Source organism: Octodon degus, unplaced genomic scaffold, assembly GCF_000260255.1.
Source record: "Octodon degus isolate 3935 unplaced genomic scaffold, OctDeg1.0 scaffold00288, whole genome shotgun sequence".
Classification (NCBI taxonomy): Eukaryota; Metazoa; Chordata; class Mammalia; order Rodentia; family Octodontidae; genus Octodon; species Octodon degus.
Window position 1 is genome coordinate 910,443 of NW_004524864.1, and position 929 is coordinate 911,371.

General features: G+C 38.5%; 1 protein-coding gene across 3 annotated transcripts in view; it reads left to right on the forward strand.

The window, feature by feature from the left end:
* Positions 1–929, forward strand: part of Phc1 (polyhomeotic homolog 1) — a 19,558-nt gene that overhangs the window by 1,102 nt on the left and 17,527 nt on the right. The window lies entirely within an intron of this gene.

A 929-nucleotide genomic window follows, 5' to 3' on the forward strand; every position in this document is an offset into this window, starting at 1 on the left:
TGAATTCAGGCCCTTGCGCTTGCCAGGGAAGTGCTTATTCTACTGAGCCATCTCCCTGGCCCCTCATTGCTATATTTATATATTTGCCAGTCCCACTTTGGGAAATAAGATTTCTTGTAAATTACACTGTTTTACTTTTTTTTTTTTTTTTTTTTTTTTTTTTTTTTTTTTTTTTGGTATTTAGTACAAGGTCTACAGGGTCTTACTACACAGATCAACTTGTAGTGATCCTCCTGTGTTCAGCCTCCCAATCCCTGGGATTACAGTTATGAGCTACCATGCCCAGTCTCAACCATCGTCTCAGCGTGGAGTGGGCTGGCACAGCATACCGATTGAACCCCAGTCACTGTGCCTGCCTAAGCAGGCGCTTTAATCTGCTGAGCTGTCTGGCCGGCCCTTATATTTAGTTTTTATTTTATTTTTTTTTAACTTTTATTTTGGGGGCTGGGGAGATGGCTCCGTAGAATAAGTGCTTGCCTGGCAAGTGCAAGGGCCTGAGTACAATCCCTAGTTCTGCCAAAAAAAATTTTAAAAAAATTTAAAAAAACCCAACAAAACACTTTTTATTTTATTTTTGTGGTACCAGGGATTGAGCTCAGGACTTTGTGCTTGCCAGGCAGGCACTTATGCCTCTTAGCTATATCTATCCCCTGCCCCAATTTAGGTACCCCCCTCATAATTTTATTGAGAAACAAATAGCAATGAGACAGTTTCAAACCAAATTGGTAGGACAGTTTCAATAATTAACACATTGTATACATTCTTCCTAGTGGTTAATTGCTGTACAAGATGCAGACATGATATCCTATTTACAAACACCATTAGAACAAATCCCTCTACTCATTAAGAGAATGTAACTGTATATCTATCTTAAGCATTTTGAATACACAGATACAAAATGGACATTTATCTGTATCCCTTTTTTTGTT